Raw genomic sequence first — 27,491 nt, 5'->3', positions numbered from 1 at the left:
ATGTTATTAAAACTAATTTTAGCTCTTTCTTTTTAATTTTTTTAACGTGGCTACTAAGAAATTTTAAAATACTCCTGTAGTGTTTCTATTGTACGGTATTGCTCTAGACAGTGTATGTGACCAGGGAAAGAAGGATAAGGCCTCTCTCAATCATGTTAATCCATCTTGTCTAGCGTTCCCAAAATTCAGCTTTGACATCAGTTAGCAAAATTTCCTGGTCCGCCTTAAGTATGTGTTCCATGCCACCCATCCAAAGGAACAGTCGTGGTGCAAAAGAGGATCCAAGTACCTGAACCACTAGAGGTACCTGAATCTGTTTTCTCTTATGAATTTTGAAGACTGTTTCAGCAGAAAATGAATCAAAGCTGTGAGGAGATGCTCATCCAAAAGCAGGGAAGAATGGCATTTCTGTAACAAGTGTCGGCCTTTTCAGCTGACATCTTTAAGACATGTGGAAATAAGAGAGAGAAGTAAGAGAAGGAGACGAAGGACTCACAAAGAGCCAAAGAGTTCATCTGAAAGAGGAAGTGTGCCACAAAGGCCATCCAAAATAAAGGCAGTTCCCAGCGGGCTCTGGGAGCTGAAGGAGTTTGACGTCCTGTGGGTATTCAAAACACAAGAACAAGCTCACCCTTAATCCCTCCATTCACCCATAGAACAATCAGTCATGGCCTTGGCAGCTGGTTGGCCATGCTGGTTCCCTGAGACCCAGAACCAGCTCTGCTATGTTCTAGGCACTGAGCTGAAGAGGGGGCATCAAAACTGCCATCTGGTTTTCTCTCTTCTTGGGATTGTAGGTGGAGGGGTTCTTAATCTAGTCACAAAATCTCAAAGCACAGCGAAAAAAATTGAAGTCTAGATATAAGAGATGCTCCTAGGGCCAGACCTCTGAAACCTCTTATTTCAGAGAAGAGTCAAATCCAAACCAATGGACGCTGCTACCGCTACTCAGTTCATTCATTCACTCATCCATTGGAGGCTTTCTATGAGGGAGGCATTGTGCTAGGCACAGGTGGTGAAATAAAAATAAATCAGACATGGAAACAACTCTCAAAAAGCAATTCCCATCCATCTGGAGAGAGAATAAAAATAGTAGGCCCAACCCTACAAGCAAGCAGAGTAATTACTTGATGTGACTTAAAAGGGAAAGTGGCCTGCCCAGCCGATCTTGCCTTCCTGGCATGGTGCCCATAATCCCAATGGATGCATCTTTGGGTGTTTATTGAGTGCATTCACTGCTTTGGGTTTTCAAGGTTTCATGGTATCAAAATGTTCCCAAACTGGTGTAAAACAAGGGAGAAGTGATATATGCCAAAGAACCTCAGTGGACAGAACAAGTCCCTTTAATGCTGAGGGACGGAAAGGCTTCATGGAGGAGGTCACATTTAATTTGGGCCATGGTTGGGTAGATTTCAGAAATGAGTCAAGGGGTTAAAAAAAACTTTCAGACCCAAAACATAATGTAAAAACAGCTAATTCATTCAGCAAATATTTATAGATTCCCTACTCTGTGCCACCATGCCTCCTTTCTGCTGGGCCTTGGAATACAGCAACACCTGAGACAGTTCCCACCTATAAAAGACTTATATTTGAAAGGTGGGTTCAGGGTGGGGATGGGGAGAGGGCAGGGATGATGCCATGAGATGGAAGAACAGGGGCCACTGTGAGGTTGGATGAGGCATCAACTAGATGAAAAGTCTAAAATGAGTTGTCCTCTTAGAAGAGGTGATCCCCAAGCTGAGTACAAAAATGACCTGTAGGAGGAAAGATGTCCCTGCAGAGGTGGCAGCACATATAAAAAGCTTTTGGGGAGATGAGAGGGGGCATCATGATTTCAGGGGATCCCTTAGTAGGAAGGTAGTTTTATCTGGAAGGCAATCAGGTAACATTGAAAGATTTTAAGCTAGGGGTGAAAATGAAGCAGTTGCCTTTTTAGAAAGCTCATTTATTTCAGCAGGAATATGACTGGGGGTTGGAAAGAGGCTGAGCTGGCGGCCTGGGAACGTGCTAGGAGGCTGTGGCACTGGGGTAAAGATAAGGGACAGGATCAGTGATCCCTCCTAAGAGAGGGGGTAGAACCTGCAAGACTTGGTGGCCAGCTTGTTGTGGACTTGAGGGAGACGTGAGGGGGGCCCAGGACGATGCCAGGTTTCTGGCTCCTTCAAATGCCAACAGCCAGCTCCACTTGACTAGAGAAAAACAAAGTCAAGGCCAAGGCCTGAAGACTGGAGACCAATGAAGTCCTAGCACCTTCTACTGTGGGAGAGGAGGTTTGCCTTACTAGACATCTTAATCCCTTACCCCACAATCTCCCTCCTAATGTTACTATAAATCTCTTCCCTGGGGAAACTGTGAATAGGCTGGGATTCTCTTAAACTCCCTTCCTCTGGCTTTTCCTTTCTCAGTGGACTCTACCTTCCATCAAGGGCCTCTTCCAAGTCCATTCAGACTAATCCCCACCCTTCCCCTCAGGGCATGCTCTGAGTCACCTTAAAGGAATCTCCCTCGTGGGTAGCTGCATCTTAAGAGAGGATTCTAGGACACCCCAAAACCTTCACAAGGAAGGGATCAAGACTTCATGAGATACATAGTACACACACACACACACACACACACACACACACACACACACACACACGCAGAAGCAGTGGGTTGATTAGAATCTCAGGCACCAGGAAAGGCAGCGGATGGGATATTTTTATACAGGAGCTTTCTCCACTCAAATCACACGGAGTAATCAGTCTACTCTGAGGACTAGCCCCGGCCCCTTTTCTCCCTCACAAATGCAGACACTCACAAGTGGGCTCGGTTCTTCTTCCTGATAGAGCCACTGGTTATAGAGCTCTCGCCCTATCTATTGTTTTTTTTTTTAATCCCTAACTCCTTTCTCTACCTGCCAAGTCCAAATTTTCCAACTTCTCCCTCGGCCCATGCACATGGATACCATATCTGAAGTCCTGGCAGCTCCTGCAGAGAAGAACAGAATGAAGTGGGCAGGGCTGGGGGAAGGGGGACCTTCCCCCATTACCACCATGGGGAGCGACTAGAACCATGTTGGACCAAGACATAAATGAACCAAATTCCCTTCAGACTGTCTCAACAGGTAAAGAAATAAATTCACCCCCTCAGCCATTTCCTGGGTAAAGACCCTTCTTTTCATCTGCGAAAGTGGCTGCCTCAAGAGCCCCCAAAGAGGGCTTTCTGCAGGGTATTGCTTTAAGTGTGGTGACACTTGAGGCACCTGTTTCCCTCACTCACACAATTTACATGACCTCAAGCGTCCACTCTGTCACTAGGCAGGATTCATCCAGGAGAAGTGGAAGAGCCAAGCACAGCAGAGCATGCTAAGTCTGGTTGTTCTGCAGATATTTACACCACCATATAAAAATAGGTGTCCACAAGCAGGAGAGACGGACAGAAGCCTTAGGACCTAAAATGTCCCACACTCTGGCAAAGAGGGGGACAGACGCATGCTGAATTGCAGATGTTTTCTACTCTGACGCTCTAGGCGATGGACTCTGGCCCGCATAGCTGCAAAAGGACCTCAACTACATGTTTATTCTACTCAGGAGGAAAAACGGAGGAGGTGAGAAAATGCTCCTGAAGTCCACAGAGGACCCAGTACATTTTAAATGCATCTAAGCCAACAGGGGCAGCCAGCCTGGGGACAGCTCCTCCCAGAGGGTGCAGAACCCCAAAGAAAATAACGATGGAGAATGAGTGAGGCAGAACTGCTAGAAGAGGAGAAAAATGGAAGCAACTGGTTCTGGTAAAGAGGAGCAAAAATCCAACGAAATGGGATTAGTAAGGTCCAGACAAGAAAACAATTTATTTTGGTACCTGGATTCCCAGAGTCACCATACATTCTCTGTTCTCACCTGGATTCCCAGAGTCACCATACGTTCTCTGTTCTCACCTGGATTCCCAGAGTCACCATACGTTCTCCGTTCTCACCTGGATTCCCAGAGTCACCATACGTTCTCTGTTCTCACCTGGATTCCCAGAGTCACCATACGTTCTCTGTTCTCACCTGGATTCCCAGAGTCACCATACGTTCTCTGTTCTCAACTTATGTTATCCCTGCACAACAGACGAAATTTGGTATAATTGCCATTTTGTAATAGGTAGAACTCACTGACAATTCTATTGACAATTCCAAGGCTATTTTCTAAACACAAGGGGCTGGCTCATAATGACTCTGAAAACCATCATGTTTCTAAAAAGGCTTTTTATAAAGCTAATATTAAATATTTTAATTGTACCCATTTCATAGCTTGGATGAGAACCTATGTGGATTAAATGGATCTCCAATTAGTCTTTTGGCTTTCGCAGTTTCAGCCATAGGTATATTAAAATATACCTTATGTTTTAGTGTGTCTCGTTTTATGTCTCCCTACCCCACAAAATGTGGAGGGCAGGGATGGCACATTTAAATTTCCAGAGCCTGGCCCTAGGCCTAGCAGACTGTTAATAATTGGTGGTTGAAAGAATAAAGAAAAGCACAAATAACTGTATCTAGAGATATAAATCCCATCCTACTAAAAAATCTCTACTTCACACCCACTAGGTTGGCTAGAATCAAAGTCAAATCACAAGTGTTGACAAGGATATGGAGAAATCAGAATCCTCATATACTGCTGGTGGGATTGAAAAATAGTCCAGCTGCTTTGGAAAATGGTCTGGCAGTTCTGCACACAATTAAACATAGATTACTATGTGACCCAGCAATTCCACTCCTGGGTATAGATCTAAGAGAAGTGAAAACTTATGTCCACACAGAAACTTGTATGTGAATGTTCGCAGCAGCATTATTCATAACAGCCAAAACGTGGAAACACTCAAATGTCCATCAGCAGATGAATGGATAAACCAAAGGTGGCATATCCACACAACAGAATATTATTTAGCCATAAATAAGAATGAAGTACTGATACATGCAACAACATCAATGAATCTTGAAAACATTATGCTAAGTCAGTCACAAAAGACTATATGATTCCATTCATAGGAAAGTTCACAATAGGGAAACCCACAGAGACTGAAACTGTATTAGTGGTTACTCAGGGCTGGAGAGGGCAGACGTAGGGAAACAGGAGGGTGATGGCTAAAGGATACAGGATTTCTTCTTGAGGTGATGACAGTGTTCTAAAGTTGACCATGGTGATGGTTGCACATATCTGTGAATATAATAAAACCCATTCAATTGTACATTTTAAATGGGTGAATTGTATGATATGTGAATTTATATCGCAACAAAGTGTTTTATCAATCTCTACTCATAATAAATGTCAGAAGTCTACTAACCCAGACATTTCTACGGCCATTTTCTCCTTTAGAGCTGCATTAGACAGAAGCTGTAGACTACTGGAGGGAATTCAACTTTCAACTTGATAATTCTATATTCACGGTAGCCTCCTGCTTCATACCAAGTAACAGAGAAATTCCTTGCCATGAAAAGCTTGAAATATTTAAGCTATAACATGACCAAACAAATGAGCTCATTAACAGAGACTCTGAAGGTCTTTGGATTTCTGGTAAGTCTTTCCATGAAGTCAAGCATAAGTATTGTAATTTTACATGTTAGCCACCCTGGGATGCTTCCTAAACTGAAATCTCATAAAGTAGGGGCGCTAAACCAAGAATCTATTTTACTTAATGACCAAAGCTACTCCTACCCCAACTTTGATTTCTGTTTAATCCTTAGTTATAATGGGGGTAGGAGGGCTGATTTCATCAGAATTGAGGTCCATTTTCATTTTATAAGGTCTTTAACTAATGTTTATCGTAAGTTGTGAATTTTGGCTAAACTTGCATACGGTAAAATCAAGGAACATGACAAGGAATGGTATGATTGGAAACACTGATGACAGTTCTAAAGAGTATGCAAGTCTGAGTAAGAAGGGAGGTACAGAAAAAAACATAATCAGAAAACCTCAGAACTAAATCCTGGCTCAATTTCGTACAAGGTTCACAACCTCTGCTCTGTGATTTAATCTTGAACCTCAGTTTATTCATCTGTAAAATGGGAATATTGATACCAACTCCTAAAAGTTGCTGGAAGGAATGCATGTAATAGTGTAAGTGACATAAAGAAAAGCAACTGACACATAGTAGGCAGTTGAGAAATACTCCTCCCGTCTCCTTAGAAAGCAGTGAAAGACTGAGTACTGGTTAGTGCTTAAGAGGTACAAAGAAGGGAAAGGACAGAAGATAAGGGATGGTGGAGTTAGGGGCAGTCAGAGGTAAAAAGAAGTAAACAGAATGTGGTCCACTAAATCAGCTGAAGCCAAATAATCCTGGGCCAAAAATGGGAGGCTCAAGGGAAAATGGCATTAGATGTAACAGAAAGCAAAATGGGAGCCAAATTGGTCTGTTGGTAAATTCTTTGAGTTTATAAAGGAGTCAGTCCCTTCAAGAATTTCCTTTTGGTATATCATGGAATTGGATGTGGATTCAGTAGATGACAATAGGATGTGATTAAATATAATATACGGGATGTGCATACTAGCAAGTTACTCACTGCTAACAGGGATATTTCAAAAGCCTGGATTTTTAGGGAGAAAGCCATAATGGAAACCAACATCTAGCCCACGTTAGAGTGTCTCCTCTTTTGAGGAAGATGGAGTTGTGCAACCTTTCCTCACTGAAAAGAATAAAACCAAATTCTTGAAATAATGCATCAAGCACCCAAATCTGTTACTGGCAATTGAGCGCCCTCTAGTGTCAGCTGGTGGGGAAGACAAACTTTGAAGCAGCAAAGTTGGGAAATGCTGCTGGGTTCTCTGCCCTGGAAGAAACTGCCAAACGCAGCAATGTTTACATGGATACCTCCAAGGCAGAAAAAGGTTGAAAAAGCATCAAGACAATACAACGGAGTCCTTTTGTCACGAAGTTCTGCAAGACTGTAGGTATTCACTAGATGTTTCTTGAATGATTTAATGTCATTAAGTCCATGGCAAAGTCATGAATTAATGCCACATCATTGACATGCAATGAATACGCCACCTGTCAAACAATACAGCAAAGGAAAACTTGATTGTTCCAATTTTAGGATACTTTTTGAGTGATGCAGTTGAGTAAGAACCACGGCAGGGTCACCTGTTTGAAATTAAGGAACTTCTCCACTGTGTCAACCAAATGTGCATGATATAAAAAAGCAAGTCACTCTTTCCTCTCTGAGCTTTGATGAATGCATCTACAAAGCTGGGGGAAGTGGGGACATGGCTTGCCTCTGAGAAAAGATTACCCATGATCCCACATACTGTTAGAGCAGTAAAACAGTTGATTTATTTATCACCCATGCTGAGTCAGGTAGGGAAAAAATGCCCAGTTCCATAGCCAAAGCTATTTTGGCATCAGATCTATTATCCACTGAGAGGGAAAGAAAAAATTAACCACACAGACTTAACCTCAAATTGTTTACCAGTTCAGTTTCTTTTGTTGCCAGAAACTTACATTCAGTGGATTTGATGATATATGGAGCATGTATTCCCTGGCTATTCCAGTTTGGCCCAAAAGAATTGCAAGATTTTTCCTTAAGGAGGAAAAAATAGTCCCAGCATGTAATGATCCACTTTGATCAGAGTGCCTGGATTGCTGGGATAGCCAGCAATGCATGGGAACCTGCATTCTCCCTGCTTCGACAACTTAGAGAGACCTTCCCTATACAACGTCAGTGTGAACATATGACTTGCACCATATTACTTTCTTCACTTATGAAATCTACGCCTTCCACTTCTTACTATGAGAATGCCAAGTTGTATCTACAGCCCTGTATTTATGTCCCCTAAATGGTCAATGACCTGAACTTGAACATCCAGCAGAATGGCCTGAGATGCCCTGCCCTGCCTTTTGGAAAAGTCCCACAGGCCACGCCTCCTGATGGTTGATACTTCCGATGACTATTCAATTTGGCCTAGAAGTCATAGACAGATTTATGCCTCAGACACTCTGGAGAGAGGTGCCCAGAGCACAGACTGAGAACTCAAACGATTGTTCCCAATCTTCTTTCCAGGACCAAGAGAATAAAGGGAAACCAGATGCCTGAAATGCATCAAGGGCACAGATTTGTATCCCTGGGAAAGGGATACAAATCTATCCCCCAGACAAAGCCCTTTAAGAAAGATGCCAAAAACAAGCTGGAACTTACTCATCATTTCCAAAAGTGAGGCAGGCAGGTGAGCACAGAGAGTAAAAATTCAGGCTACCGCTGGTCAGCACATTTGACTGGTTTCTATTTTAATAGAAATGGGATGAGGAATGAGGTTGGAGAGAGGCAGAGTTCCCCTGCATTTGCTCTGCACTCACACGATTGTCATTAAGCACCAGGGTGCTTTTAAAATCTGGAAGCCCTGCAGGGGGTTTCTTTTGCTGGTTCACAGCTAATGCAGGAAGAATGAGGCCTTCTCATCTCCTGCCTTCTTTTCAGGGCTCCTGACCTTCCAACACCAGGGGTGATCTCCCAGTGGGTGGGTCAAAATAGCTTATCCAGAAACTCCAGGGAAGGTGAACGAGGCACAAAGTGTTAGTAATGGCATTCTAAGACTGCTCTCAGGTCTACAGAGGTCATATAGGTGATGGGACAAAGGGAATGAAACAAAACACCAAACCCAAGAGCAAAACTCCTTAACTCATCCTTCATTGCATGATATCGGAAAATGTTCCTTTTTTAATTATCAGAAAAAGACGCCCTTGACAAAAACTGCTAGATATCCCACAGAACTATACTTTCTATGTGTCATATCCCAAACAGAGCATCAATAACACCTGATTCACTGAAAACCACATTTATTTAAGGAAATCAAAAGTGTTTTTAATATTAAATCCCTAAGTCTCACTATGAGATGACTATAAGTAACCACTGATTGAATTTTGCCACCAGATATAATTTAGTGCCCTCAAGTTCAGGGTGTTGGATGAATTATAATACACAAAGCAATTCACACAGGATCTCAAAATCTTAAACTAAATCAATACTTTACATTATTGGCCATTTCCAAAAAAAAAATGCGTGCATCATGCATGCACACAGTCAAGTCCAATCTATGAGAAAAGGCTGATAATAATAATAGTAGTAAGAGCAAAACTTAGGTCCTGTTTCCCTAGTGCAGGCACTGTTCTAAAGCACTTTGTCCATATGAGCCCATTTAAATCTCTCAACAACTCTGGACATATGCTCAGGGTGCTCATGTTATGAGCAGGAAGGATTTCCCTTGTTTTTCTCAGTTTGTAAAAGGATAACTGAGTAAAACTAAACTCAGTCTAACTACCAGTATCGACCTAAAACTAGGACAAGTTTCCCAATCTTTAAACCCCAGTCCAAATACCTCTTCTCTTAAGTCCAAAACATAAAAATGAATTTCATTCTCAAATCTAAAATCTGCAATGCCGGTCTGTAACATCACATAATGCTATTTTCATTAGCCATCTTAAAAGCAGGGAGGAAACCTCTTTCTCAAATGAATAAAACTGTACACCTTCAAAGCAGCAGGTCACACTGAGCCAGTGACCCCAGCTGCTGGAGAGGCCTCCCAACCTCTTCCTTATACTGTCCTTTCCCCTCTCGTGATCTTCCACCCCTCTGTGTTCTCCCGTAAAGAAAAAACTAGTACCAAAATTTCAAATGTCTACTGAAAGTTTCTACAAGTTTACCAAAAGCAGCAAATAATTCTGTTGACACAGTGAAACCATCAAAAAGAGGTGCTGTAACAAATACACATGCGACTGACTCGAAACATTTTCCCAACTGCCCCATAATTTGCGATGGAGGTAATGCTTCAGAGCAATAGACCTTCACTTTGTCCATTCTTTTCTACCACCTTTTCAAGCTGAGTCCCCTCCAGCCAACTATAAATAAGAATGTGTGTGTTACTGGGTCATATTAGTGTTTCCAGTTTGGGGTTTATTTGTTTTTTGTTGTTATTTTTCTTTTCAAGATGAAAATAACTTCATCTTCTTCCTGGATATAAAAATAATACAAAATGTCCATCATAAAGAATTGGAACAATACACAAAGAAACAATCGTGAAAATAAAAGTCCACTGAAATCTCACCATCCTAACCAGTAACACTGAGGTGAACTTCCTTTGTACACACACGTACGGGTATACACACCTATGCACAGAAATTCCCACAATTTTACATGAATGGGATTATATCATACTTGCTGTTTTTGTTGTAGGCAACTCTTTCCCTCTTTTCCTTTCTTCGTTCAACATTAACAACCTAGATTGTGTCCATGTAGATTTCCTTTTGTTATCATACACAATCACACATACATATTTGTAGACACCCATGTGAGGAGGCTTTTTTTGGGTCTGTTTTTTACCATGATGGAATCATATTACACCCATTTTGCATCTTGCTTTTCTCACTCACCAGTATCTCATGGAAATCTCTCTCAGACATCTGGCAAGGCTATAATTCATTCCATTTAATGACCATGTAATATTCTATGGAGTAATATATTTTAATTTTTCAGCCATTCCCTGATTAATGGCCATTCACCATGTTTCCAGTTCTTGGCAGCTACAAACAATGCTGCAATAAACATTCTCTCACACAAGTCCTTACAAATTAGCGCTTTTATTTTTATGGAACAGACTCCTAGGAGTAGGATTCTGGGGTCAAGGGGAATACGTATTTTTATACATATTGCCAGACTGCCTTCCAAAAGGGCTGGAACGCTTTACAACTCCAATGTATGAGAGCACACTTCCCCCATATCCCTGCTGGCAACAGGTATCATAGCTCAAGTTTTTGCCAATTTAATGGATATAAAGCAATATTTCACTATTAATTTGCATTTCTCTTAGTCTGGACCACAGCATGCGTTTTGCAGCTTGCACACAGTTTGACGGGGCTGAATTCCAGCCCACAAATGGCTTGCAAAACCAAGAATCCCTGCTGTGTTCACTGCAGAGGAAGGGACCTGATCTTTTCTAGCTTCTAGGAAGGTGCTGCCAATGGCCTTGTCCTGACCACCAAGAAAAGTAAGCATCTTTTTTATGGCAGAGGATATTTGGACTTGTTCTGTGAATTTTCTCTTCATATCTGTTGCTCATTTTTCAATTGTGGTACTTACTATTTTTCTTGTCAACTTATAAGAGCTGAAATCTGTTAACATTAACTTTATAGAAATTAAGACTTTAACTGTCATCTACATTACAGATATTATGAATTGCCCATTAACTTAGTTTATGGTACCATTTATAATATACTTGTAAAGGAATTTTTTAGTCCAATATGTTTATCTTTTCTTTATAACTTTCTTTCAGTCTTGGCTAAAAAGATCTCCTTGATCCTTAGAAAATACCTCTAGCCTCCTATATTATCTTATAAAATATTTATTTTATTTTTTACATTTATCTTTTTTCCATCTGGAATTTATTCGTGTATATGAAGTAAGATAGGGGTCCAAATTTACTTTCTTCTGGCAGAATAACCAGCTGAATCAACACCGTTTAAAAAGTAGTTCATCCTCTATCTACTGAATTCAAATGCCTCCTTTATCGTGTATTAACCTTAACCTCTTCTGAGTACCAGTTCTGGATTCTCAGTTGTGGTCCTCTGCTCTAATAATTTCTATGCCAACGGCAATTCCTATACCAGTAAGTTCTGATCTCTGATATTCTTTTTTACCCCATGGTATCTCAATTATCCTTTGTATAAAGTTTAAGATTGTTTTATCTAATTAAGAAAAACCCTATGAGCACCCTAAGTGGAATGTATTAAATGTATATATTATTTTGGGGAGAACTGACATTCTAAATTTTGTCTTTATATCCAAGAACATGATATGCCTTTGTATTTATTCATATCTTCATTTCTGTTTTTATACTATTACTAATACTTTGTAGTTTTCTTTATATAGATCCTGTGTCTTGTTAGATTTATATCTAAGTATTTTATTATTTTTGTTGTTATTGTAAATCCAATACTTTTTCCCATTTCCACATTTAGTAGAGACAAGTTCTTGATCTTTACATTTATTTAAAATCTATCCCCACTGCCAAATTATCTTATTAATTCTGGTACTTGTTTTTTTAACTAGAGTCTCTCAGTTTTTCTAAGTATGTAATCATGTCATCAGGGAGAAAAAGATAACTTTTCTCTTGTTTTCCAATTTGGCAGTCAAATTATGACAGTGATTTTAATGGAAATTATTTTCCTATTTCACCATGAAGGACAATATTTGCTGTTAGCTTTTGGTAAATAGCTTTTGGCATATTTAAGTTGTTATACTCTATTACTATTGGAGTTTTATTAGGAATGAAATAAGTTTTATCAAGTGCATTGATAGCATCTATTGATATGATCATATAGTTTTTCTCCATTATTTAAATACGGATTTTATCAAAAAGTGTCCTAATATTGAATCACCTTAAAAAAGCCTCCTGATCTTGGCATGGGGGTGGGGGGGGGATTGTTGTTGTGTGTGTGTGTGAGAGAGAGAGAGAGAGAGAGAGATTTCTAGGTTCTTTTTGCTAGATTCTAATTGCTGATATTTTATTTTAAATTTCTTCAAATATATATTCATTTGTGATATCGGTCTATAACTCTACTTTTACACTACCTTTATCAAGTTTGGGTTGTAAAATTATGTAGGCTTTTTATTTCTTCCTAGTGCTTGGAATATTTCAAATAACTTCAAAATCATCCATTCTTTAAAGGTTAGATAAAATTCAGCTTTGAATTGACCTGGGCCCCCCTTTTTTTAAAGTAGATCTTTAAATGGTAGATTAATCCGATTAAATTAATCAGAGATTTTGAATCATCTGATTTCTCCTATGATAAGTAATCTATTCTGGTTTTTCATTTCTTCTTAGGTGAAATTTGATTGTTTGTATTTTGAAAGGAAATAATCCATTTTCTCTAAGACATCAAATTTGCTGCCATAGAGTTGTATGTTACACTCTCTCAGAATTCTTTTACTCTTAATGTTCTATACTATAGTTATGTCTTCCTTCTCATTCCTAAATTAATTTCTTTTTGCTTTTTCTCTTTTCCCTTTCAAGCCCCTCAAGCCAAATGTATACAAGAAATGGATGCATTATAAGCCATATTCAATGCTGTGTCTTCCTAAAAATTAATTATAAGTGCATATGGTATGAAATTTTAAAGATAAAAAAGATATACAGTGAAAAATAATTCTTTCTACTCCTGTCCCCCAGCCACCCAGCACCCTCCTAAGACACAACCACTATATTCTTTTTCTCACTTCTTGAGATGAACGCTTATCCCATTAATTTTGAGTCTTTCTTCATTTTTAACATATGCATTTAAGTATGTAACTTCCTCTAAGAATTGCTTTAGCTGCATCCTAGGGTTTTAATATGTTGGGTTTTTTAATTATTAACTCAGTTTTTAATCTAATGTCCATAGTGATTCTTCTTTGATCCATGGGTTATATAGAAACAGATTTCTTAATTTAAGTCATAGATATATTATTTTGCTCATTCACTCCCTCCTAAACTGTACTAGGATGATACATGCCCATTCATCTTGGATTTGACCATGTGGCTTCTTTGCTATGTATATGCTATATTAGGAGCAGAGATTTTAGATTCAATTGTGTGCTTTGGCTAGCTAGGCCTTTTGCACTCCAGTGCCCTCTGACACAAAAAAGGCATGTCCCACTTAGAGATTGCTCCCTCAGCCCAAATTCCAGAATAAAAAGACAGAAAGCAGACCTGAAGTCAACGCATAGCTTGGAGCAGAGTTGCAGCTGTGAACATGAATGATCATGAATGAAAAATAAGTGTGTTGTAAGTCAAGGAGAGTCTGAGGTTGTTTATTTGCAGGATAACCTAAGACACCTAATACAACTGGCATATACAAGGGGATTTATTTTCTAGTTATCTTTTTGTTATTGATTTCTAGTACCATTACATTGTGGTCACAAAACACACACTTATTATTATTTCGATCATTTGAAGTTTGTCAAGAATTGCTTTATAGCCCACTGTATGTCCAGGTTTGGTAAATATTACTTAGTCTTGAAAAGAAATTGTATTCTGCATTTATTAGATGCAGTGTTGTATATACTGATACGTCCATTAAATTAAGTTTGCTAATAGTATTGTTCAAATCTTTCATGCACTTCCGGACTTTTAGCTCTTTGTCCTATCATGTATTGACAGACATATGTTAAAACAGCCCTTTATTATGGATTTGCTAGTTCCTTCTTGTTAGTTCTGTCTAATTTTGTTTTATATATTTTTGTACATTCAAGAGTAGATTTATCACATCACCCTGGTAAACTGAACCTGTAATCATCAAAAAGTGACTATTTTATTTCTAGTTATGCTTTTTGCCTTAAAATAAATGTAAGTTGTTCAATAGTTACACAGCCAAAAACTCTCTCTTTTATTTAACATGGTATATTTTTACTCCCCTTTGACTCTCAAATTTTTCATATCTTTATGTTGTAAACAGTGGATAGTTAGGTTTTGTTTTGTTTTTTATCCAGTCTGATAATCTGTCTTTTAACTGAAGCACTTAGTTCAGATACAGTTAATGTAAATTCTGATATATTTGGATTAAAATCTATTACATTATTATGTGCTTTCTTCTTGTTTCATATACTTTAAGTTCCTTTTTCTCTCTTTCTTGCCTTCTCCTGGACTGACTGAGCATCTTTTATCATTTATTTTCTTACACTTTTTTTTTTTTTGCCAATCATCAAAAACATTTATTGAGCATCTCCTATGTCTCGGGCATGGGCTAGTTGCTGCAGATACAGAGATGGATTACATAGACATTTCCTCTGGTTAGAAAGCTTACAATCTGCTATATAGAGCTGTGCTGTTCAACATGGTAGCCACTAGCCACTTGAGACAATTAAGCACTTGAAATGTGGCTTGTCTGAATTGGGATGTCCTATAAGCATAAAATACACACCAGATTCCAAAGATCTAGTTTGAAAAAATGAAAAATATCTCAGTAGTAATTTGTTTATTAATCTTAAGCCATGCTTTTTTTGTTTTTACAACTTATACAGACTTTATTTACTTGATTGAAAGCTTTCCTATGGTGTCTTTCCTAAAGTGTCTTCTATAGTTGATCTCAGCTTTGTTCACACCGAAGTGAGTTTTATCTGGGTTTTTCTTTGCTCGGGATCACTCTGTTGCTGCTGCTGCTGCCATTGGTTTGTTTTTTCAGTATCAAGGTGGATACTTTCATATAAAACCTTATTTTTAATCCCGTTTCTGGCAATTTTTTCTCGGATTTTTAGCTTTGCATAATTACACCTACAATGGAACCAGCATTTCAAACCTTTTATCTGAAATCATTTTCCTTCTGCCTGAAAAAAAAAGTGCTTTAGAATTTCCTTTAGAGGGTTTGCTGATAGTAAACTTTCAGGGTTTTTTTGGCCAATAAAATATCTTTATTTTTATTTATTTATTTGTTTGTTTGTTTATTTTTTGGTCCAGATAATTTTGTAACTTTGAAATAATTTTAAATGCAAAGAAATCCGTAAAACTAGGACGACGAACCTCATTTTCCTGACCATTTGTAAATAAATTGCTGACAGGATGCCCCATCATACTTAAAACATTTTGTGGTGTGATTCTTACAAAGACATTCTCCATATTTAACCAAAATACAAGCATCAAAATCAGGAAACTAACATTACACTTTATCACCATCTAATCTAGAGATCCCTTCAAGTTTTGCTAATTGTTCCAATAATATCCTCTAGAAAACTAGAAGATCCAATTCAGGTGACATGTTGAAATAAATTGTCATATCTCTTCAGTCTCCTTCAACCTGGAATAGTTCCTCAGACTTCCCTTGTCTTTCATGACCCTGAAGCTTTTGAAGATTACAGGACAGCTATTTTGTGGAATGTCCCTCAATAGGGGTTTGTCTGATGTTTCCTCATGATTAGTTTCAGATTATGTGTTTTGGGTAGGAATACCACAAAAGTGATGCTGGGTCCTTCTCACTGCAATACTTTCAGATGGTACCCAATCTAGATTTGTATCATTACAGGTGACACTAGCTTTGGTCACTTGATTAAGATGCTATAGTGGGGTTTCTCCACTGTATAAATTACTCTTTCCCACTTTGTAATTGGTAAGTATTTTTTAGGAGATACCTTGAAATTATGTATGTATCCTTAGCTCATCAAACTTTCACCTTCTAGTTTCAGCATCCATTAATGTTTCTTTAATGAATTATTTCTATATGGCTATCAAATAGTGATTTTCTAACTCCACCATCCCTTCTCCATTTATTTGTTGGCATTCTACTGTTCGAAAAAGTTTTCTCCTCTCTTCACTTATTTATTCGCTTAGTTATATCATTATGGACTTAATGATTCCTACTTATTCAGTGGTTTAGAGCCCATTACTATCATCATTCTTTTTGATGCTCAAATAGCCCCAGATTTGGCCAGCAGAAGTCCCTTCAAATTGGATATTCCAGACTCATCTTAGACTTTCTCTGCCCTAACCCCAGAATCAGGCATTTTTAAAAAAACAACAACAACAACAGCAACAACAACAACAACTGGTTCCTTTTACTAGTACTAGAAAACAGTGTTTAGGAACCAAGATCTCAGTGTGCTTATCACTAGTAGTATGTTGCTGCTTCTAGGCCCTCTCAGTGGCCAGAGATAAGGAATATATGTATATGCATATGTATACACACATATTTATATCTGTATTTGGTTTTTGGTTTTCTATCTATTCATACATTTTGAAAACCATGATTTCACCTTAGTATCTCAATTCTAACCTAGTTTTCTACCTTTCTATATTTACAGTTCCTGTCTCCAACAGTAAGGACCCTATCTCCCATTATTCTCAATATATTTGTTTATTGGATCATGTTATAGGCTAAATTGTGTTCTCTGTAAATCCATAAGTTGAAGCCTTAACCACCAACCAGCCTATACCTCAGAATGTGACTGGATTTGGAGAAAAGCCATTAAAGACATGATTAAGTTTAAATGAGGGTCTAATTTTAATTTTAGGGTGGGCCCTCATCCGATCTAACTGGGGTCCTTATTAGAAGAAGAAATTTGAAGAGCGAAACAGCAAGGTCCTACTGTATAGCACAGAGAACTATATTCAATATCTTATAATAGCCTATAATGAAAAAGAATATGAAAAAGAATATATACATGTATAACTGAATCACTATGCTGTACACCAGAAATTAACACATTGTAAACTGACTATACTCCAATTAAAAAATTAAAATAAATAAAAATAAACCCCCCAAAACCTTTGAGAGACACTGAGAAACTCCAAGAATGCATGCACGGAGGAAAGACCAGATGAGGACAGTGAGAGAGTAGCCATTTGCAAGCTAAGGAGAGAGGCCTCAGGAGAAACCAATCCTGCCAACACCTCGATCTTAGACATCCAGCTTTCAGAACTGTGAGAAAATAAGTTTCTGTTGTTTAATGCTACTCAGTCTGTTGTATATTGTTATGGCCCAAGCAAACTAATACAGATCGATTCCTGCCCACCCTCCCACTCCTGCCCCAGTATATAACCTGTCTCCCAACACTGCCCCATCCTCAGCTGAGAATATATAGCCTCCTTACCCCACTCAGGCTCCAGTACCCCTACAGTGGGCTAACCTTGCTACTAACATCACTGACACCCCTCTACCCTGCATAAGCCCCCCTCACCCTATTCAGACTCTGACACCTGCACTGGACCACCACTGCCCCCACTGTACCCCTTCTTCTGCACAAGTGCCCTCCTTGCCTCACTCAGGCTCTGACACCCCAATCACATGGCTATTTATCTTACTTAGCCTTACTTACTGACTTTTGGACTAAAACTCACCTCTTTTCCCACAGGATATTTTCCACATTTTCCAGGTCAGCTTTCCCTAGTAGCAGTACCAACTAGGAAAACAGGAGAGGGTACAAGGATGTGTCCAATTTATTACTCATATTGCCTAGACCTGAGTCAGCAGGACAGTACTGCAGAAATCAAAAAGTTTTCAAGAACACAGACCTGATTTCAGTATTTACACAACATAAAAGTCTCTCCTCCTTCTGCTCCCTCTTGGCTCCACCCACGTTCCCGCCAGGTACATCACTCAGGGTGGTCTGACAGTCCCTCCACTGTCATGTTATAATCAATCAGGGGCCCTGGATATTTCTTCCCTCCTGGTGATACCAATTGATGCCAAGAAAATATGAATCTTCATTTTCCTTGAACTCTAGATTCTACATTTTTTGGCAGAGGTGTCTTTTCCTTACATTTTTTTTAGTTACATTTCCTTATTTCTAAAACATTATTAGACCTTTTACATTTTACTTTACTGCTCATCAGAGTGGGCATGAGGCTGCAGGGGATTTGTGTCAAAGAGAGCAATCAGTGTGCAGAGAGAAGCAGAGATGAGAGTTCACATAGCTCTCAAGAGGCAGAGAGAAATCAACAGGTTCCTGACACTCCAGTTCCTAATTCCACTGCCACCTCCTCTTAGATACCGCAATATATCCCGAAATCCTTCCACTAAATTCTACTTTGGCTTGTGCCAGTCTGACTGGGTTTCTGGTGCTTTGCACAAAGAGGAGTGACTAGGACATTCGTCTATCTGCAAACCTCACTCCATCTAGCCAAAATCATCCTCAGAGCCTACAAATGCTTTGTGATGGATTGTCTAACCTGCCTTAAGGAAATTCTGAGAAGCGTCTATTTCTGTAGCAATCTCATGTTCATATAAATTCAGCATTCTCCGCCAACCAACTGAAGCTGTGCACAATCTCAGTGTATTTGCAGAGGCTGGTTTGGTCTTACATATAGTTAAGGGACTAATGGATTTTGTCACAAAATTTATTTTGGTGCATATTGCACTGCAGTGGACCCTAGTCATTCTGAAGATCTCCCCCATGGCTCAGCACCTACAATGCATAATTACCCAACACCAGAGAATGTTGGCTTCCACCACAGAGTGCAAACTCAGACAAGGAAACCAGCTCAGAGTTCCTTCCTTAATAGGGCACTGCTCAAATTGCTACCCTCTTAGGAAGTGTCCTTTCAATTGCACCACCATATTACCTTAACTTATTCAAAATTTCAGAAACCTTTCTGAAAAATGGTTCTAAGTCATAGACCTCAAATCCTTTATCTTACCCATTTTTATTCCTCTTGGAATTTACATCCTGACTTCACAAGCATAAGAATGATTGCTCTGGCTGCTTGCACCGCACGATCTGCCAGGGGCGGAAAGCCCAGCTGTACTTTCTCTGCCTCTGACACCTCCCCTGGCAATAAACAGAACTCTATCAGGCCTTCCCTAATGGCTCCTGCAGCAATGGGCAACGCGGCGGCTCATTACTAGTGGCACTATCACCATGGGGCTAGTGGGAACAAATGTTTATTTGGTTCCAGAAAATGAGCCAACCCCACCATTAGACACTGTCCACGAAGGTGCAGTGAGAGGAAGCCATTTATAGAAAGAGCAGCTTATTTTGCAGAAGCTGCCGTTGTGAAATGAAGTGGTTAAAGCTTCTGCAGCAAATCCCACCAAGGCTGACACTTAGCCTCTTTGGAAGAAGCCGCCTCTTCAGAGGAGAGAGAGGGAGGGAAATCACACCCATGCCTCAGAATGGTAAGACAGATGCCTGGGAAACCGCTCTTTGCAATTCTCCTTCACCTTCCCTGCTCTCTCAAGAGGATACAGCTAAGCTGCTGGGATTCCCACTGTGTGAAAGAAGGTTATAATGCAACTTTGGGGGTTTGGTTTCACAGAGTTCTCAAGTGCTCACTGCGGGTGGGTCAGAAACTGTTCTAAGTGCTTTGCATAATCCACATGTCTTTAATCCTCACATGGGGGCGAGTATGCTCCTCATTTTTCACTTAGGGACACTGAGGCTCAGAGGGGTCAAGTAACGTGCCCAAGGTCCCACAGCTAAATTGTGAAGAACAGGAATTTGAACACAGGCCACCTGGCTCCACAGCACACAGTCTTAAACTCTAGACTATGATGGTTAACAATAAGCAACATTATTTATAAAGTGTCTTCCTTCCAAATACAAAACACCTTCAAATATGTTTATCCACAGTGTAGTATTTCTCTAACCTGGAAAGGCAGGGTCAAAGTACCTCAAATTACCTCCTTTAATGCATAACAGAAGACTTGGTAATTAAATTTGGGACAAAACAAGGAAGAAATTAATTTTGTGAGAGCATGTAGCTTTCAGTGTTGATTCATCTGAGAGATGGAGAGGGAACACAATTTGGGGCTGAAAAGGTTCCTTAACTTTAGCTGTCTTGGTTTAATTGACTGTCTACAAATCTGATTCCAGAAAACACAACTGAAAGGCTGATCCCAGTCCCTGTGTCCTCTCCTGGGACCAGGGACCACATTCCCACTAGATTTTTTAAGAGCCTCCCCAGGCACACGTACACACGGGTTTCTTGATGAATTCAGTGCTGCTTCAAGTCCTTTTGTAGTTTCCTAAGTCTAAACTGAAGCCAAATTCCTCCCCATTCCCTTCCTCGTGTCCCCGAAAGGCAATCCTCCTATCAGTGTTCAACAGAAATTCGAATGCAGAAGAAACCAGGGAGGCAGTATGATTTGGAACAATTACATGCCTCAATTTTTTTTTTCCTATTCTTATTCTGCAGGACATTTTTTTCCTTCTCTCCATCTATAGCTTCCTATGTCTATAAAGCTGTCGACACTCATAAAGCCAGTCACAGGAAACAGTGCACATCCTTTTAATGTTCTTCAGTCTTGCTAAGGAAATGGATGATGTTCATGGAAGCTATAGCAAGGTACTCTTCCTGTAAGCCCCTTCTCACTCTCCAATCTAGACCATCCTGGGACAACCCCCAGGCTTGCAAATATTTAGCAGAGGGGGAAGAAAAGTTTATTATTTGAAGAATCCTCCAAATGGAACCACAATTCTTGGCACCCAGTAGACAAGGTAATAAAAGAAGGTAGAAAAAGTAGGCTCCTGGCGGGGAAGGTACAACTCAGTGGTAGAGCGCACGCTTAGCATGCATGAGGTCCTGGGTTCAATTTCCGGTACTTCCATTAAAAATAATAATAAATGAATAAATAAATGAACCTAATTATCTCCTCCCCCCAAAAAAAGAAACCAAATTTTTAAAATAAAAATAATTAAAAAAAAAAAAAGAAAAAGTAGGCTCCTGCAATGATATGTGTCCAAGAAAGGGCTCCACTGACTCCTAATTGCTGAGACCCCTCCCAGGAGGGCAGAGACTGGAGAAACGCACAGCTGAGGAAGAAGCCTGATGGAAAAAGTACACTCTGTACCATCAAGAGGCCAAAAATGGCATTTCTTGGCTACTCTGGATGCCCAGGGTGGGGGGTAGAGTCACAACAGGGTAGATACCATCCCCTTGAAAGCACAACTCAACTTTCTTAGCCCTCAGGTCAGGAGCAGGACAAGAAGGGAATCCATTCTGTGCACAATTCCAGAAAGACAAGCCTGGCTAACGTTTTCCTTTTTTTTTTTTTTTTTTTTTTTTTTCCTTTTCTTTTTTTGGTGGGGGAAGGTAAATAGGTTTATTTATTTATCTTTTTAATGGAAGTGCTCTGCTGGGGACTGAACCCAGGACCTCATGCATGCTACACGTGCACTCCACCACTCAGCTATACCCTTCTCCCATGTTCTCCTTTTTTAACTGATCAAACTGAGTTTTTGAAAATCATATTGTATAAGAGTATATATTGACCTGAGAAAATGGTTCACAATAATTTTTAAACAAAGTCATTTCCTCAAAGCCTTTCCTGAAACAGAATCCAACTTGATGGTTCAAGAGACTTTAATGAAGGAACTATTAACTAAGGTGTAAGTAGGATAAAGAGAGACAAGACCACTGGGGGCACCCACGAACTAGCAACAACAGGAAGCTATTACCACAGGGACCTTGAAGGGACAAGGGGAGGAAACAGAATTTCTGGAGCCTGATGAGAGCTGGGGCCCTCTGGGACCAGAGGAGAGGCCACTGCCAGAAAATACATCCCAAAGCAGGCAAGGGATTCTCTCTCCTCCCACTCACCTGTCTCCTACTGGTGGAATTCAATCAGAAAGCAGGCAGCAGAGGAGCCAGCATAATATATTTGGTACATATGCACACAGCAGGACAAAGAAGGATGGGGATGGGGTGAGGGAGAGCTTAAAGACAATAATCAACACATCACCAACCCACAGTAGCACCCCACTCATTTCTTATCACACTATCCTGTTTATTTTTTATTGTACTTAACCATTACCTCGTGTTTTATTTCTTTGTTCCCCTCCCCACCAATAGAATATAAGCTCCTTGAAAGTAAGGATTTTATTTCTCCAAAACCACACCCTCACATGGAGTGTTGAAGTCCAGGAGAAGTGAGGAAGGCATCCTCTTTGTGGGGGGTGGAGAGTAAGGCCCAGTACAGGTTCTCAGAGCCTCTGTGGGATTAGGAGGGCATCTGCCTTGGGGAAGGGGTGGTGGCAGAGACTTCTGTATGTATGGCCACATAGAGAAGAATTGATCAGTAAGTAAATAAACTAAAGATAATAGGAATTTCACTGTTGGAGAAGGGAGATACAAATATAGAAAGGGAAAAAACTTGAATGAGCCCTGTGGTGATAGACTGGAATTGGAATTGGTGTGAACTCATGGTTTTCAAGATAGATAGATAGATAGATAGATAGATAGATAGATAGATAGGTAGGAAACCATGAGTCCCTAAATAAATTAACTAATTGAATGTTTGATAAAGAATAGGATATTCACATAGACTCACAAATACTAACCATAATACAAAAAGAGTGATGTTGTACTATGGTTATACAGGATGTTACCACTGGGGAAGTTATGTGAAAGATGCAGGGACCTTTCTGCACTATTTTTGCAACTTCCAGTGAGTCTATATAAGTATTTCAAATTTTTTTTAAATGTTTATTTTTTAAATTAAAAAAAAAAAGGAAGAGTAATTTTACATTGGAGAAGTCTAGCTAACATCACCTTAATCAAGAAGTGAAAAATTAACCATCCAAAATGGGACAAATCAAAATCATTGCCACCTGATAGAATGCAATGAGAATGCCGTGTCACATCTCTGATTTTCCTGTTGAAGATGCAGTCTGAATCTAATCACAGAAACTATCCGACAAACCCAAACTGAAGGACATTCTACAAATTAACTGGTCTATAATTTTCAAAGTGTCAAGGTTATGAAAATTAAAGACTGAGGAACTGTTCTAGACTGAATGAGACTTAAGAGACATAACTAAACACAACACATGATTCTGAACTGATCCTCCGCCATAAAGAAAAGTACTGGGACAATGGGTGATACTTGAGTTGGGGCTGAGGATTAGCGGGTTGTGGTATAGAAATGTTAATTTTCTGATTTGGATGGTTATATTGTGGATATGTAAGAGAATGCCCTTGTTTGTAGAAAATGTAACTAAAAGTATTCCAGTATGAAAGTTCTCTGTACTATAGTTGGAATTTTCTATTAGTTGGTGATTGTTTCAAGAACTTTTTTTAATTATTAAAAAGAAAAAACACAACTACATCGCCAGCACCTAGAACAGGCATGGCATTCCAAGGGCTCAGTAACTATTTCTTGAAAGAATTAATGAACTATACAAACAACTACAACAATTACATGCTTAGAAATAGAGACATCCAAATATTAAATGGTTTTTTGGAGGTATGGAATTATCATAGGTAATTTGGGTATATTTTTTACCTTGTGCTTCTCTGTCTCTTAAATTTTCTGAATCAAGCGTGTTTTATTAATTGTTAAATTGGTCAGGCTGCTAACTAAGAATAATATTTTAGAAGTACCACAAGTCTCATCCCTGGTTTTGTGGGTTTCAACATTTGATGTTACCAGTTACTTGAACCAGACCCTTGGAAACTGCTTCAGTTTACCTAAGTACATAGAATACCAATACTACACGCTAATTATTACTGGGATATATAACTTCCTAGTGTCTAGAATATTCCTGCCCACTACTCAGGGCTCCCTCCTTCCCAGAATCATGTTCCCTGAGTAGTTGAATCAGTCATCAGCAGTTTGGTGAACAAGTAATTATACTATGAGGTTTGGAGAGTTTTATGGGATATTTAGTTCACATTAGGGAAAGGACTAGAGAATTTTTCTGGATCCAGACTTCCAGTGACCAAGACATTCACATCCCTTGGATACTGCTGAATAAACATTGACAAATTCTGATTAAAAGAATCCTTTTTCTGAGTTCTGGGAAGACTTACCACATAAGGGGCATGTTAATTTGATTATGTTTCGTTTGTATTGACTACATTTTGGATTAGCGTCTCCACGATGGGATTTGACAGGCATCCTAGTTCCTTTAGCAGCAAACTTACATGTCACCTCTTAAAATGAACAATTTCTGCAGTCAGTTGCTGTATGTAATACGTGGACTTGGTTTAATTAACATTTAAATTTTATATTTAATAGGTAACATATGCACTTGGTCAAATTTCAAAAGGTACAATGGGGTAAAAAGCTCTCTCCCACCCCTGTCACCTAACCACCCAGGTCCCCTCCCTAGAAGTAACAGATATTATCATTCCAGGGAGATATACATACATACATACACTTTTCACCCTATGTAATACTTTATATACTGTTCTTCACATTGCTTTTTTCACCAAGAATCTATCTTGGAGGTGATTTTATATCAATATATAAATAGCCTAATTTTTTTTAAGCACACTATATTCCACTTAATGAATGTACCATCACTTTTTTATTTGTTTTTTGGGGGGTTTTTTGAGGAGGGTAATTAGGTTTACCTTTTTTTGGTGGAGGAGAGGGGGGTAATTAAGTTTATTTAGTTATTTATTTTTAGAGGAGGTACTGGGGGTTGAACTCAGGACTCTGTATGCTAAGCATGCACTCTATCACTTGAGCAATATCCTCCCCCTACCATCATTTTTTAACTAGTCTCCAACTAATTGACACTAAGATGGCTTCCAAACGTTCACTATTACACAGTGTTCCATGTACCTAAGTCATTTTGCACACAAGCAAATATATTTTTAGGATGAATTCCTAGCAATGTAATTGCTAAGTCAAAAATATGTGCATTTTTAACTTTGATAAATATTGATACAGTGCCAAACTGTCTCCCTTAGAAATCACAAGAGAGTCTCCCTGAGTATTAGCAAAGTTCTGGATTTTGCCTATCTGGTTATGAAAAAAGTATATGTCAGGAGTTTTAAGCCACATTTTCCTTACGTTGAGTAAGGCTGAGCATCCTTTCGCGCTGACTTCCTTTCCTATATGGTTGGTATAGCGACTTGCTCCTTTTTCTATTGAGTTTATTTGTAAAAGCACTTTATAATTTATAAATTTTAGCCTTTATGTGATATGAGTTGTAGATACTTAACACCAAATTGGAGTATGTCTTTTGCCTTCCTTATGGTAGTTTTTGCCTTGAGAGCACAAACTCTGGAAACTATCTGGGTTGAATCTTGGCTCTGCCACTCACCAGCTCAAGCAACTTAACTTGTCTGTGACTCAATTCATCAGTAAAGTGTTGACATTAACAGTACCTGCCTCACAGGTTGTTGTAATTAAAAAAAAAAATATATGGAAAGGGCTTAGGAAATATGTGACACATGACAAGGACTATAAAAGTATTTTTTAATGTAGTCAAATTTAATGTCTATCATTTTAGATGCCATTTCAAATAAAAACTTATTTGCCTTGGCTTCAAATTCTGGAGAGGAAATTTTAAAAAGGAATTATTTATACCTTTGATAGTAATATGCACCATTTATATACCAAGCCATCCTCATAAAAAAGGGTGCTCAGTCCGTGGGAGTGCAGACCTAGCAGCGAGGTGCTTTACAGTCATCGCATTTACTTAGCACAAGCCCCTTCAGCAGGTATCATTATCCTCATTTCACCTGTGAGGAAACTTAGGTTCACAGATGCCAAAAGACTTGCCCAAGGCCAGGCTTCCTTTGTGATTTGCAAATGTTCTTTAATCTTTTTTCTCAATGTGCCTGCTGCAGGTCCCCAAGGCACATCTTGTGCCTATACCCAGGTTCCCTCAGTGAACTTTCAAGAGAGCCCAATGGCCAGCTGTTTGCCATTCATTCATTCACTCAGCAAACTCCAAGCCAACTCCTTCAAACTTCCTCCAGTGACCCTGGCTCTGCAGGTTGGAATCCCTTTTGACTCCTCTCACAGAATTCTCCCTCCTCTAAAATGTCTCGCCTCCACCCATTCCTTCCATCCCAGCCTCCGCCACTCTGGTTCAGTCCTATCTTTCAAAAGGACTGTAGGTGCAAGAAGGTTCTAAGGAGGCTTCCAGCTGACTTCCACAATCTTTCCTCTCCAATTTCGTCTACAGTGCTGCCCAGGTGACTTCCCCAAAGCTCTTGTCTTGCCACTCCCCAGCCCTCAAGCCTTCGGAGGCTCCCTCTGCCTGCAGGTCCTTACCTTTGCCATTTGACCCATCCTACCCTGCCAGTTTTGCTTCTAAGACTCCCCTCTTATCCAGCCAAAATGAATGCCTCACTACTCCTTGATCAGGCTTCCAGTCAGCTTGTTTGTCCAGCTTAGAATTTCTCTCTCCACTTTCTCTTCCAGGCCACTCAAGCTTCCTGAAGCTGTCCTTTATTCCAAGTATACTCACTTCACTCATTATCCTCGTCACCTCTTGCCACTCCACAGTTTTTAATATAAAATTCTTGAGAGCCAAAATCCCACCTTCCTTGTTATTGACTGAAATGCTTTTAAAATGGGTACAACTGATAAACCCCACAATCTGTTTTCTAATGGGGGCACATGGTGTGCCAGGCCTGCTCCCTGCAGCAATCAAGCCTGGCCTATTAGAACTCAGCTCGCCTCACAAAAATGTCAGTCTAGTCAAGTGCCCATCACAAGCTTCCGTTTTCCTTTCATCTGATGGCTGTCAGCTGACACCTGAAAAAGGCACAGCACAGAGATCATTCTGGAAATGTTAGTCGTATGAACAAACTGAGCTGGTGAGACCATCAGAACGTTAGATCAACGTCCGTGTTTCAATAAAAGAAATCAAGGCACAGAAAGGGAAGAGGCTCGCCCTAGGTCACACAGCAAGAAAACAGAACTAGATCTAGAACCAAGGCCTCTTGACTGAAGTTCAGGGCACGTTCCTTTGCATCTTGGAGCCATACAGAACAAGGGTCAGCAGCCTCAGCTACCTGAGGTCACAGCGAAACACATTACCACCAGTTCACTACCTGTTCCTTTTTCTCTCACTCATCTCAGAGCCTCCTTCGCCCTTCCCACAACACAATCTTTCCTCTTTCCCAAGTCTCAGTTTTAAAGATAGTGGCCCCGAGCGGCGAGAGGAACTTCCCAGGCTGTATCGACCAGCCACGGACAGAGAAAATACCCGGTGCCGGGTGTCGTATCCACAGTTTAGGAAGACGCCACCTCGGCTCTCCTGAGGTCTGAACTCAGCCTCCGGCCCCGCCCAGCCCCGGGCCCGCCCCCAAACGCGCGTGTTCCCTCCCCAAACACAC

At 39.8% G+C, this 27,491-nt stretch overlaps 1 protein-coding gene across 1 annotated transcript in view; it reads right to left on the bottom strand.

Moving 5' to 3' along the window:
- The window catches only part of DPF3 (double PHD fingers 3), a 280,249-nt gene that overhangs the window by 251,728 nt on the left and 1,030 nt on the right, over positions 1–27,491 (bottom strand). The gene's annotated exons all lie outside the window — the stretch shown is intronic.

The sequence above is a fragment of the Camelus bactrianus genome, chromosome 6 (genome assembly GCF_048773025.1).
Source record: "Camelus bactrianus isolate YW-2024 breed Bactrian camel chromosome 6, ASM4877302v1, whole genome shotgun sequence".
Taxonomy (NCBI): Eukaryota; Metazoa; Chordata; class Mammalia; order Artiodactyla; family Camelidae; genus Camelus; species Camelus bactrianus.
This window is presented reverse-complemented; position numbering and strand designations above follow the sequence as displayed.